Genomic DNA, 13,751 nt, shown 5'->3' with positions numbered 1-13,751 from the left:
CTACTGTCCCCAGTGTCCTCGTCCCCGCAGTGAGCCACAGCCATCGCCAACCCCGCCTCCGCACTAGACCCTCCAATACTAGCAGATATTGCTATTCCCAACCTAGCTTTCTGGGCCAGCAAGAGCTTGCCACCTGTGCCCCAGCTGGGCCTGTGGCAGTATCCTCCCCAAAATAACATCATCAAGATGGAGACATGGGGCTTCCCTGGTGGCGCAGTGGTTGAGAGTCTGCCTGCCGATGCAGGGGACGCGGGTTCGTGCCCCGGTCCGGGAAGATCCCACATGCCGCGGAGCGGCTGGGCCCGTGAGCCACGGCCACTGAGCCTGCGCTCTGCAATAGGAGAGGCCACAACAGTGAGAGGCCCGTGTACCGCAAAAAAAAAAAAAAAGATGGAGACATGCCTCAATCCACTTCAGTCCCCCTCACAAGAAGATCAATTAGCATCTGTCCATAGACAAGACACCACTGAGAAAATCCCAGAAAGTAGAGGTGACGCTGAAGCACCCCCCTGGTCCACAGAGACTGAGAAGGATAGAAGGCAAGAGGAGTGGCTACACTCTTACCACGTTGCCCCTCCCCCAGGCCAGCACAGCACCACCTGAAGGCCCCTCGCCTACAGTTTCCTCCAGTGGGAAAAAGAGAACCCAAAGTGGACACCCAGCGTTCCCAGTATCGCGGAATGCGCTTCCAGGGAGGCGCATTCGGGTCTCGCCTCAAAGAGATCACTTGGGGAACCGGCTGGGCTCCACCACTGGAGACAGAGCGCCGGGCTTGCAGCAGCCAGCACTCAGGCCTCCGCAGACCGCATTACTACTTGCCGTGCGCTGGTGCAGAGATCCCAGCCAGTGGCTCTGCTTGTGGTCCTATCTGGCCAGGGAATATGGTTGTTTGGCAGTCCTGCCTTATTTGAGTCTCCAGTCAAGGGCCCCCACCAGCTCATTCTACCGCCTCACTACAGCAGGAAAGCAAATACACAGCCTCGGTTCCTGCCCATCCGGGAAACCTGGCCAGAGAACCTGGGCAGCGGCAGAGCACATCCTATAGTGCTGGTTGGTCTGGGATCTGAACTGACATATTTCCAAAGAAGATATTCAAATGGCCAACAGGTACATGAAAAGATACTCAACATCGCTAATCATCAGGGAAATGCAAATAAAGTGTCTCCTTCCATTATTTGATGCCACCATCTTCATATGTACCCTCTAGATTCTTGGCTTTTTTTTTTTTTTTTTTTTTTTTGGCGGTACACGGGCCTCTCACTGTTGTGGCCTCTCCCGTTGCGGAGCACAGACTCCGGACGCGCAGGCTCAGCGGCCATGGCTCACGGGCCCAGCCGCTCCACGGCATGTGGGATCCTCCCGGACCGGGGCACGAACCCGTGTCCCCTGTATTGGCAGGCGAACTCTCAACCACTGCGCCACCAGGAAAGCCCTAGATTCCTGGCTTTTTATAAAAGATATAACTCAGGAGCAGCCAGATGGAAGAGACGCACAGGGCAAAGTATGGGGAGACAGTGCAGAGTTTCCATGCTCCTCCAAGCACGCCACTCTGAGGCAGGAGATAGATGGGCCCCAGACTGAGCAGTTGGAGTCTGTCCCCTGTGGACAGATACTCCAAGATGAAGACAATAACAGGAGGGAGGAGGAGCTGAATCCTGCCCAGATAAGAGATCAAGAGACCACGTATTTCTCATTCTCGAGGTCAAGGAGAACTTCCTGACTACACATGCGCAGAAAGGCTCCTTGGGGGTCAAAAAGGGCGGGGGTGCCACCCCACAGTAGGTGATGTCAACCTACCCATAGGCCTCTGCACTAGAATCCATCTTGGCTCAGAGATGCACGTGCACACATGGGAGGATCCTGAGATGTACCAAATGTGGGCTCAGAGCTAGGCAAAGCAAGATGATTGGCCAGAGGAAACCCAGAAGAGATGCCCCATATAAGTGATTCGAGCTATCAGGAGGGCGCGACTCTCTCTCTGAGCCCGCCCACGTGAGTCTATTCACACGTACTCTTTTTCCCCCTAATCACACTTGTTTCACTACTTTCTGTCTCTTTGTGGAATTTCATTTCTACAAAGCCAACAGGCCAAGGCCTTGTCACTGGCTACTGGCCCTCGTGGTCTAGTGGCTAGGATCCAGAGCTCTCACTGCCACAGCCTGACTTCAGTCTCTGGCAGGGGAATTGTGCTTCAAGCTGCCGCAGGCTGAGACCACCTGAGGTCAACTCTCCCCACACCTCTATGTGTTCACCAACCCAGAAGCTTCTACTTTAACCTCATTCTTGAGAGATAGTTTTGCTGGTTGATAATTCTTGGTTTACAGTTATTTTGCTCTCAGTAAATTAAGATATATTCCTGGCTTCTGACTTCCATTATTGCAATAGAGAAATCAGCTTTCAGTGTACTCGCCATTCCTTTGAGATTGATCTTTCCCCTCTCCGGCTGCTTTAAGACTTTTTCCCCTTTGGTATTCATTCAGTTTTCCTATGAGATGTCTAAGTGCTGTTAAAAAAAAAAAAAACCTTAGGATTCGCTGGGCTCCATGAACCTAGTGATTATTGTCTTTCAACAATTCTAGAAATTTCCTAGCAATTAACACTTCAAATATTTCTTTGTTCCCATTATTTTTTCTGGAATGTTGATTCATCTCATTTCATATTTTCTATCTCTTTCTTCCTCTGTGCTGCCTTTAGGGTAATTTCTTCAAATTAATCTTGTATTATTTACTGCTGCATGACAAATCAGCCCGAAACCTAGCAGCTTAAAGCAACAAACATTTATTACTTCACACAGTTTCTGGGGGTCAGGAATCCAGGAGTGACTTAGTTGGGTGGTTTTCGCTCAGTGTCTCTCACAAGGTGGCAGTCAAGCTGCCCCTGGGGCTGTGATCAAATGAGGGCAGTTCTATTTGTAGTTTTTTAAGGAACCTCCATACTGTTCTCCATAGTGGCTGTATCAATTTACATTCCCACCAACACTACTGGGCATATACCCTGAGAAAACCATAATTCAAAAAGAGTCATGTACCAAAATGTTCATTGCAGCTCTATTTACAATAGCCAGGACAAGGAAGCAACCTAAGTGTCCATCAACAGATGAATAGATAAAGATGTGGCACATGTACACAATGGAATATTACTCAGTCATACAAAGAAATGAAATTGAGTTATTTGTAGTGAGGTGGATGGACCTAGAGTCTGTCATACAGAGTGAAGTAAGTCAGAAAGAGAAAAACGAATACCGTATGCTAACACATATATATGGAATCTAAGAAAAAAAAGAATAAAAAAAAGGTCATGAAGAACCTAGGGGTAAGACGGGAATAAAGACACAGACCTACTAGAGCACGGACTTGAGGATATGGGGAGGGGGAAGGGTAAGCTGTGACAAAGTGAGAGAGTGGCATGGACATATATACACTACCAAACGTAAAATAGATAGCTAGTGGGAAGCAGCCGCATAGCACAAGGAGATCAGCTAGGTGCTTTGTGACCACCTAGAGGGGTGGGGTAGGGAGGGTGGGAGGGAGACGCAAGAGGGAAGAGATATGGGAACATATGTATATGTATAACTGATTCACTTTGTTATAAAGCAGAAACTAACACACCATTGTAAAGCAATTATACTCCAATAAAGATGTTAAAAAAAAAAAAATGAGGGCGGGACTAGGGCTGGCAAGCTGCTTCCAAGATGGCTCACTCAGGAGGCCTCTGTTCCTCCCACGGGGGTCTCTCAGTAGGCTGCCTGAGTGTTCTCATGACAGACCAGCTGGCTTCCCCAAGCCAGGGATCTAAGAGAGAGGGAAAGCAGCAGCAGGAAGGCACAGTGTCTTTTATGACCCAGTCCCCAAATCACACACCTTCACTTCTGCTTTATTCAATTTGTTAGAAGCATATCACTAAGTCCAATCTATACTTAAGGAAAGGAGAATTAAACTCCACCTCTTGAAAGGAAGAATATCAAAGAATTCTGGACATTTAAAAATCACCACAGGGCTTCCCTGGTGGTCCAGTGGTTAAGACTCTGCGCTTCCAATGCAGGGGGCACGGGTTCCATCTCTGGTCAGGGAACTAAGATCCCGCATGCCACATGGCGTGGCCAAAAATAATAATTTTAAAAATAAAAAATAAAGTTAAAAAAATCACCACATATATTTTAGTTCAGTAGTCTTTCATCAGTTGTGCTTAATCTGTTGTTTCTAATTTTGATTATTAAGTCATCCATATTTAGAAATTCAACTAGGTCTCTTTTTTCCAATCTGCCTAGTCACTTTTCATAGTAGCGTGTTATATACCCAATACCTTCTTTAAACATGTTAAATTGTTATTTTATATTGTGTGTTGACTCTACATCTTAAGCCTTTGGAGAATAGGCTGTCACTTGTGATGTCTTGTTCTTTTTTGTGTGTTTTGCTAATTTTGACTATGACCTGCTCCTTTCCCTTGGAAATTTCTCTGTGCAAATTCCTTGGCACCTAAATTAAAATTGCTTTCCTCTAAAGAAGATGTGCATTTGCTTCTGACAACTGCCTGAAGTAACAAGCAATCCAGAACCCTTTGAGTTATATTCTTGGCTTAAGGTTCAGATCACACACAGTGTACATTTGGACTAAAATGTGTGCATGAGGGGGCTTCCCTGGTGGCGCAGGGGTTGAGAATCTGCCTGCCAATGCAGGGGACACGGGTTCGAGCCCTGGTCTGGGAAGATCCCACATGCCGCAGAGCAACTAGGCCCGTGAGCCACAACTACTGAGCCTGAGCGTCTGGAGCTTGTGCTCCACAACAAGAGAGGCCGCGACAGTGATAGGCCCGCGCACCGCGATGAAGAGTGGCCCCCACTCGCCGCAACTAGAGAAAGCCCACGCACAGAAACGAAGACCCAACACAGCAAAAATAAATAAATAAATAAATAAATAAATAAAATTAAATTAAAAAGAAATGTGCGTGAGGCCTTTACACATTCTCAGGGGGAAATGCCACCATACTCCTGCCAATCAATGCTAAATTGGAATACAAATTTCTTTGATGTCCTGTTCTGGGTGACTTTCTTTTCTCCCTTCTCCTTTACATTGAAGGTATAACCCATTGAAGTCCCAGATTTCTGCAGAGGTCTATTACATTCTCCAACTGATGTTGACCTTGGGGTTAATCTCTTATCCCCCAGATATGGTCCTGTCTCCAGGGCTCAGCAACAAAACTCTTAGAGCAGAAGCTGGTATTGGTGCTGCTTTATCGCCAATGTTTCTTGCTCTCACCTTGTTTTTGACTTTTGTTGGTAAGATCATGCCAGTTCAGCAATACAAACACAAAGGTGATTTTTGTATATAATCCAGCATTTTAACTGCTTACATTGGGAGGGTCATTGAAAAGTACCTAATCTTCCAACTGCTGGAAATGTAAGTTCCCCATTTTCTCTCCAATCCACTCCATGCTGGCCCCCCTCCCACTCTATCTAAGTTGTTCTTTTCAATAACCTCCACATGATCAAGTCAAATGATCTTCCTCAGTCATCATCTTATTATCTTTAAGCATCATTTGACTGGTTTAACGACTCCCTCCTTTATAAAACATTTCTCTCCTGGCTTCTCTAACAGGTTCCCTGGATATTCTTATCTCACTGGCTTCTCCTTCTCAGTCTCCTTTCCTGACCTTTTGTCTTCTACACAACTTCTTCTCTCTATCCAGTCTTCTCCAAGGTGATCTCATATAAACTGATGGCTTTAAATCCTACCTATATCTTGATGATTCTCACATTTCTATCTCAGGCCAAAATCTCAACCTGAGCTCTAGACTTATATCCAACTGCTTACTTGGCATCTTCACTTGGATAACTAATAGTCACTTTAAACCTAACCTGTCCAAAACAGAGCTCTTGATTTTTCCCATCAGCATCTATTCTTCCTCCAGTTTTCTCCACCTTAGGAAGTGGCCCCTACTCCACCTCACTGCTATAGCCAAAGAACCAAGAGTCATCTTTCATCGTCCCCTTTTCCTCAACTATCACATCCAGTGTTTAAGACACCCTGAATCTTCCCTTTTCTGTCCATCTCTACAACTACCATCTGAGTGCTAGTCATTATTATCTCTAACCTGTACTCATGCAATTGCTTTTTTATTGGTTTCCCTGTGTGCATTCTTGATTTACATAATCCATCTTCATAGAGCTACCAGAATAATTTTTTAAAAAGGAAAATTAGGTCGTGTTAATCACCTAATTAAAATGCTTCAATGGCACTCTTCTGCACTTTGAACAAAATCCATATTCTTTACCTTTAAGCCTCTCCCTCCAGGACAGTCTTAGTCTTGTAACACTTATTACTATCTGAAATTAATCCGTTAATGTCTTTACTTATTTATTGTCTGCCTCCCCCCTTTAGATTCAAAATTTTGATTACAGAACTAAAACAGAACTGCCTGCTTTGTTCCCTGCCATAACCTCAGCAATTAATAGGTGATTAATAAATTCCTATCGATTGGATCTTTCATACTCTATAAAGTTCTCTGAATACCCAGTCTTCGTGGCAGAAGTAACTTCCTCCACATTTGTGCTCAAATAACACTTTGAACACATCAGTATTACGGTCCTCGTGTGTTGAAAAGCTTATCTCCTTACTAGAGTATGAACTTTACAGGAGTATAAATCATGACATTTTCTTCTTTGAATTCCTAGGGTCTTACTCACTACCTGGTAAGGAGTAGGTAGACAAATGAGTGTTTACTGAATAAATGAATGAATGAATTCATGCTAATGAATGGTCACAGAGACTTGAAAGATCATTTTCTAAAATTACTTTCATCAACAGACAAGAAAAACAATATGAATATAACCCTCGGCTCTGGAAAGACTAAAACTGTGACAGCTAAAACAAGTTTATAGTTAAATATGCCATGTCTCTGCCAAAGAACTCCTACCAATGGATAGGACAAAAGAGAGGAAGAAAAGGACTTCTGGATTAAAGGTGTAGCTTGTTCTCCTCTGAATTTGCTGACCAATTTTAGTGTTAAAGCGATGGCTCCAGAAACAAGCCAATTTCTGGCAGCCACATGGTCCACATAATCTTTGGAATTTTTAGAAATGCTTATCATTAAGGGAATCTCTCCTTGCTTTGTGGTAAGGGTTCATTTGAAATCTACTATACTGATGGCTAAGGGCACAGGTATTACCCCTGTCCTCAGGATTCTTACCAACAGTTCCCTTAAACTGGCTCAACCAAAGCCCAATCTGTTGCCAGAGAACAATGTCCCTTCATCTGCCCTTGCAGCCACGAGGACTTGTGGGAAACCAGAAGCTTGCATATAGATATTAGTCATGGATCTAGTCCCCGTATTCAGCAAACACTTTTCTAGCAAATCTGGTGCCCAAAAATTCTTAAAATAAAACTGTACATGCTTCATTGATTCACTTCATGTGAAGTGTTTAAATGCTTCTACTGTATTTATTTTTGTTCAGTAGCTCAGCTAATATTTTAAGTTGATGAAGACTTTCCATTAGCCCCTTAGGGCCTTTAGTTTTGCGCTAAGAGATAGTGAAAAGGGCTCAACATAATTTTTCGGCAGCAAAATAGAAGATAGTGACTAATCAGTACCTTAGCAAAAACCTTTTTTTCTTTTCAAAATACTTTTGAGTGCCTGCTTAGTTTTGTGTTGATTTCTTTTTTTAAGTAAATGGATTTGTATATAACCGTCTTTTGTGAATGCATGTGGTGCTCTGGAGTACCCAGAGACCAGGTGGTAAAGCTATGTTCCTTACCTCTTTAATTCTTGGCACACTTGAAAATCTCGACATTCTCCCAAGGCTCCTCTCACGTTCTGCTCCTTGTCTCCTTCTGACAAATGGGTGAGTACGCTGGTGGGAGTGTGGGGCTGATAAAAACATACGCTTGATTAGCAGAGAAAAATGAAGAGCAGTGTTTAAAAAAGGAAAGTAGGATGGAAGAGAGGATAAAAGGAGAAATGGGAATAAAAAGAAACTGGAAAATAATGGTGGAAAAAAATGAAGACTAAAATTGGAAGAAGGGCACTGGGGACTGACTGCTCTGATTAATCTCAGTACCTCCAACCTATCCCAGCCGCCTCAGCAGTCTGGTCCATGGCAACTGGCCAGCTCTCTGAAACGTTTCTGGTCCCTAATGGACGCCTTGGGCCATTTTCCATTACTCACTTGTTCATTGCTTACACTTTGCAGATGTGCAAGTGTGAGGCTGAATATATGTCTTCTATTGCTGCTCTAACAAATTACCCTAAATTTAGGGGCTTAAGCAATACAAACTTATTATCTTCTATAAGTCTGACATGGATCTCACAGGGCTAAAATGAAGATGTCAGCAGTTCCCTTAGGAAGACTTTTGGGGAGTGTTAATTTCCTTGATCATTTTGGTTGTTGGCCGACTTCAAAGTGACATGGAAGGCCTTACAGAGTAGTAAGCTTCCTGTTACTGAAATCATTCAAGCTGAGGCTTATAAAAGATGGTTCTGAAGGATTTTTGTACTGGGTTGGAAGTTGGACCTTATGATTTCTAAGGTCCCTTCCAACTAAACACTGTATGATCTAGGCAAAAAACTCTAATAGCAGTTTAAATCCTGATCTGCTGTCCTGCGTGTGAAAAAAAAAAAAATCAACTGATTTGCTTACGTGGGTAGGATTTTCTATTGGGAAATTGATACAGATATTTTAATGTATTCATTTTTTCCCCTATTATGTGCCTAGTGGCGGTATATATTGAGGATATAATAATGAACAGAGGTGGGACTCATCTATATCAACAAGACAAGTGTGAAAGAGATATAATACAGAATGGTGTGTTTATATATTTCTATATTCCAGATTAGTGTGGATCATGTTATTATGAATGAAAAAATTAGTAATTAGAAGAACATAAAATATGAAACCTAATTTAAAAACAGCAGCTTAGGGGCGGGGGCCGATGGGGCCTGGTGGACAGGCTGCGACGGGGCTGGACTCGCCTGGATGTGGGTGTGCTGGGCTGTGAGGGGGTGAAGTGGGCGTTGCGACCCGCCCGGGATGGGCCAGCCCTGGTCTGGCGGGGCCAAGCCAGAGGCGAGGGCGGCGCGGGGGCCAGGCCTGCCAGGCGGGCGGCCCTGAGACTGAGTCGCTTTAGGTCGTGACCAGCCTTTGAAAAAGGAGAAATCCAAATGGAAAAGCGATTATCCCATGACAGATGGACAACTGCTCAGCAAGAGAGCTGAATTTTGGGATACTGCACCAGCTTTTGAAGGCTGTAAAGAGATTTGGGATGCCTTGAAGGCTGCAGCACATGCTTCTGAAAGCAACGATCAGGACCTGGCACAGGCAATCACTGATGGTGCGAACATAACGTTACCACATGGTGCGCTTACAGAGTGCTATGATGAACTGGGGAATAGGCATCAGCTTCCGGTCTATTGCGTGGCACCACCAATCAACATGATAGAGGTAAAGAGCAACACAGAGACTCTGGATATTCCTGAGCCACCACCCAATTCTGGGTATGAATCTCAGCTCTGTCTGCGCCATTCCGCGAGCAAGGACTCAACCCTGTGGTCCACGGCACAGACACACTGTACCACATGAATAGGCGGCTACATGCAAGCAGAAGGAGTGGAACCGGGCAGTCAGCGGTTGTTCTTTTCTGGCAGACCTCTCACTGACAAAATGAAGTTGGAAGACCTGAAGTTCGTAAAGGGCTATGTTGTCCAGGTTATAATGAGCCAACTTTTGCAAAACCCACCAGTTGAGAACTGAACTGGTCCCGCTGGCTGTCCCCAGATCCCTCCTGCTCCTTTTTACTGCTGTTGTTATTATCTCCTACTCTATGGTGTGAAATTTATTTTCACTGCTCTGAATTCCATATGAATGGATTTAGTTCTGAGGAATTACCAGTGAAAAATTCCATCTGTGATGGAGACCAACAAAAATAATTAATAAAACATAAAGAGCCAGCCGTTGAGACTCATGTAATTACAGCTTCTAATTCGAGAGGCAGTTAAGAAATAGATAACCATTTATTTGAAAATACCCAACAACTATGTAACGGCTGTAAATGATCTGGACTGTAAATAGAACACTGCATTCATGAAGCACAGCACCAAGCACCTGTAAATACAGAATTCTTAAAAAATACATCAAATTTCTGGAAATCATCAATAAGTTATAAAACTTGAGCTTTTTAAAATGGAACCTGAAAGGAGCAGTACTTGAGGTTCGCTTCTTTTCTGGTCTTAATTCCTTGCTCAATTAATATTTAGCCATAAAGGAGTAGAGACCAGCAAACTGTGTTTCAGTATTGCTTTCCCCATCCCCATATGTTGAGCTCCTATTTACATTCACACTAAATTTTGGTGCCTTCCAGCACGTTGGTGGCAGGCACCTTTCTGGAACACTAGGCAATAATTTACTCAGTGCATTCAGATCTCTTTCAACTGATACTTGGTTGAAAAGTCTATTTTCCTCTTGCTGCATAGGTATTTTGAAATGTCTATATAATGAAGCTGTTTCATATCCAGGCTTAGAAGGTCACTACTATGTAATACCTTCATTGATCTACCTACTCTGTTTAGAACTTTTCAGAGCTAACTGTACCCCCAGATGCGTGGATATTAGGCCAGGGAATGCACAGAATCAAGTACAGCTGTTCCCACTGTAGAATAATAAAGTCATTATCTCTTCTCCCCCAATTTGCAGGAAGGAAAACCTATTCTATCTGTGCCTGGGAGAATTGTGGCTACCTTCAATCTTTTAGAAAAAATTTCAACTTATAATTTGCTAGTGTGAAAGATTTACTGACATCATTTGAACATCGGCAGTGAGACCAAATGATGATACGTTGCTTTAAACTTTAGTGCTTTCCATAGTTCACTGTTACCTACAGTTGTGATGGATGAGAATTTTCCTCTCTCATCTTTCCTAGCAAAGAGGCAAATTAAGAAGCATCTGCAGATTTTATCAGAGGACTGAAAAATTTGGTGAGATAACCCGATTCTTCTGTACTAGGACTGGAATAAAGCTGCCAAGGATTATATTTAATTTGGAGCCTTTTCAAAGCTGGTTCCATAAGTGAGAAGGGGGCTACCACATGACCTCTGAACCCCTGAGAATCCATGAGATGGAAAAGCAGAGGCAAGAAAGCACTTACGTTGTTCTCAAATGGGAAATAATCAAACCTCCACACCTCTTTTGGATGTGAAGCACCATTATTAATTTTAATGGCAAAATGAAACTGCTATTTAGTTTAAATGTAATGTTTAAAATAGTATTACGTTTCGTATAGCCTGATTACACATATCTATAATTGTAACATATCATGGTTCTGAGAGCTTTAACTACTTCTCTTTGTTATGCAATCATTTTAAAGACTGTGGCTACATTTAATTTAGGTTTACTGACAATTGAATCTAAACTCAAGAGGCGATAGCAGCATTAATTCCAAAGGAGTATTTTTACACATGGAGGTGGAGGTATGCGAGGGTATTTCAATATAATGCCCCGTCATCAAAATGTTTCCTTATTAATTTGTGTGCCACACTGAACAGCAACATCTCTCAAAGGTTGTCAACTGGAGGAAAAAAGTGTTCAAATCTATTTTTCTTAAGTAAATTTGGTGATATAATAAAAAAAAATAAAAATAGCAGTGTAATATGTTAAACAGAGTCTAGAAGATGAGGTAGAAAACTATACTCAGTCAGGTACTAATGACAAAATACAGAACAAGTCATTTAATTTTATTACAAATCTCCAATTTATAACCAAAATATACAACCACTACATTTAAAATCAGTTTATACACTCACAGTTAAAGTGCTAAGTAAAAACATTTACAAAAACTGACATCAGTCTACTGTAAACAAAATAAATCTACAAGAGCAGAGTGCAAAGCACATCCAGCTAATGTGAAAGTACATTTCATGCTCTAATCAAGCGCACTTGTCCTATACAGAGCTCAGCAGTAACTTCTCCACTCATCTGGAAATGAATGAACGATTTTAAATACATAAAAAAGAAACATGAAGAACTAATGCCACAACATACAAGTCTTTATTGGCATAAAGTTTCTAACTAGATGTTTATATGATAAAGCAAGATTAAAATTTTAGCATCGATTTTAGAATCACCTCATCAACTTAATTCAGATTAGAGTTTGAAAACTAAATTGCTAAGTGCCAGCTGTTTAATAGTTTTTGAAAATAATGAAAAAAGAATATCCTTTCTACCTTTATATCTCTTGAAAAAAAGAGAAGGTGGTGGTCACTGTTGAGAACAGTAAAATGAGGAAAGACTTTTTTTTAAAACAAGAATGGACAGTGCCCAGCTGTAAATTTAATATCAAGGGGCAGAGCTGGAAGACAGGCCTACCTGAAGGCAGGGCAGACAGAGCCTGAAACACAGGCAGCCTTAGAAGAGCGTGGGTGAAGGATATCTAGGATGTTCCAGACACAGCCTTTGAACTGAAAAACATGAGATCAGTAAGGCCCCGACTTCATATGACGCATAAAAAAGAAATGACAGGCTCCTTTCTTCGAGGTCACTGAAAATATACAGCCCTTTTCCTCAGGGAAAGAGGAGCAGATTCCCAAGTTAGGTCATTTAAATGGTACCTCTTGTCTCAAAATAGTTCCACCAACACTAAATTATTTCCACTTTTAAAGCTTAATATTCTACTAACTGATAGTAATCTGTGCTAACAACAATGTATTTGTCTGTTTTTAAGAGAGGTGAAAGGGCTATAGTCACTAACACTTTATTCCAAACCAAGACCCCTAGATTAATACTGGAGTGCACTAGGTCAGCTCTTGTTGGCTATTTGTTACCCTTATTATTCACAAAAATATTATTTATATGAGGAGATGTAGTATGACTTTGGAACAACGCAATCTGCAACCTTTTAGAACATAGCTCTATTTAAAACTGGGGATTTCCTGTGTAGGAGCTTCTTAATTTTATATGCTTTTTTATACTCATATATTTTAATTCTTACAACCTGAAACATATGCATAAAGAAAATCTTTAAATGGCACTTTAAGGCAAATTTGTTGACTACATAACATAATAGTATTCATTATTTTAGAATGCCTATCAAGAAGATAAAATTCTGGGCCCGTGGGCCATGGCCGCTGGGCCTGCGCGTCCGGAGCCTGTGCTCTGCAGCGGGAGAGGCCACAGCAGTGAGAGGCCCGCATACCAAAAAAAAAAAAAAAGATAAAATTCTATAGCTGGCAAAACTTGAGTCCATATTAGATATTGGGTGGGGAGGGGAGTTATTTTGCCTCTAAATGATATTTAGATGTATGACAATATTTCAATAATGAAAGCTTAAAAACTACACATAGATTTAATGAAAGCGTATGTAACTTATGTATTCCCAAAAGATATTTGCTTCAATTACTGAAGTCATTTTTTTTTTTTTTTTTTTTGCGGTATGCGGGCCTCTCACTGCTTGTGGCCTCTCCTGTTGCGGAGCACAGGCTCCGGACCCGCAGGCTCAGCGGCCATGGCTCACGGGCCCAGCCGCTCCGCAGCATGTGGGATCCTCCTGGACCGGGGCACGAACCCGCGTCCCCTGCATCGGCAGGCAGACTCTCAACCACTGCGCCACCAGGGAAACCCTGAAGTCATTTTGATTAAACATCTTTGAAAACTGGGCAATTTAACAGCAAAACAAAGCAGAATTTTCTTGATAGACCTATAGACCTATCTCTAGTTTGAGTCTCTTTCATAAAGCCTGGTAGGTTGATTAAAAGAGTTGAAATGGGAAGTC

At 42.4% G+C, this 13,751-nt stretch overlaps 1 pseudogene across 1 annotated transcript; it reads left to right on the top strand.

Annotated features, from left to right (window-relative positions):
• Positions 1-680: 680 nt before the first annotated feature.
• On the top strand, positions 681-9,742 carry LOC309807318 (ubiquitin domain-containing protein 2-like; annotated as a pseudogene). The gene is made up of 5 exons: positions 681-828; positions 920-1,050; positions 1,541-1,683; positions 5,076-5,275; positions 9,111-9,742. The product of its transcript is annotated as a ubiquitin domain-containing protein 2-like (transcript).
• The last annotated feature ends 4,009 nt before the right edge of the window (positions 9,743-13,751 follow it).

The sequence above is a fragment of the Mesoplodon mirus genome (assembly GCF_964341445.2).
Source record: "Mesoplodon mirus genome assembly, chromosome: 1".
Taxonomy (NCBI): domain Eukaryota; kingdom Metazoa; phylum Chordata; class Mammalia; order Artiodactyla; family Ziphiidae; genus Mesoplodon; species Mesoplodon mirus.
The sequence above is the reverse complement of the archived record's forward strand: the minus strand, read 5'-3'. Positions and strand labels throughout refer to the sequence as shown.